Source organism: Pan paniscus, chromosome 5, assembly GCF_029289425.2.
Source record: "Pan paniscus chromosome 5, NHGRI_mPanPan1-v2.0_pri, whole genome shotgun sequence".
Taxonomy (NCBI): Eukaryota; Metazoa; Chordata; class Mammalia; order Primates; family Hominidae; genus Pan; species Pan paniscus.
The window spans coordinates 126,129,009-126,129,692 of NC_073254.2; positions in this window are offsets into that span (position 1 = coordinate 126,129,009).

Consider the following 684-nt stretch of genomic DNA (forward strand, 5'->3'; position numbering starts at 1 on the left):
CCAAAATTTGTCTAGTGTCTTGAGTGAAGGGTCAGTGAGCGACATCTCCATACTGTACAGATGGCACCAGAACAAATTTTGAACACAATGCAATTTGTCTCTCCCCTGCCCCCACCCCTGTTCTTCAGCAGCACCCTCTGGGATGCCCTGATCTCCCCCGGCTCCTTCCAGGAGTATATTTGTGCGTGATCTGACAGCATTGATCTGTCTCTCATAACTAAGATTTTTCTTTATGAACTATAAAAATGTTCTCTAAAGGAAGCATTTCAAGCATCAGCCAGTAAGTGGGAGACGATTTGTTTGCTTTGTGAACTTTTACATTTTATTTCGTCAATGGACATGGGGTGGTGAGCAGATAAGGAGGACTTGGATCACTTCCAGAAATGCCCTGCTAGCTTGTGCCAGTCTGTGTGCGTGTGTGGAGACTCAGCACACTTATGGGTGTGGGGCCCTGGGAAGCTGGGTCAGGGAACACTTTGCCCATTGGTGACAGCGGCTTCAGTAGCTTCCTCTGGGCAGGCCATGGGGAGTGCCCTACAACCCATGTTTACTCCTTCACATGTAAGCACGTTTGCTATTTGCTACTTGTCCTTTTTTTTTTCTTTCTTTCTTTTTTTTTTGAGACCAGTTTTTGCTCTGCCACCCAGGCTGGAATGCAGTGGAACGATGATGTCTTACTGCAGC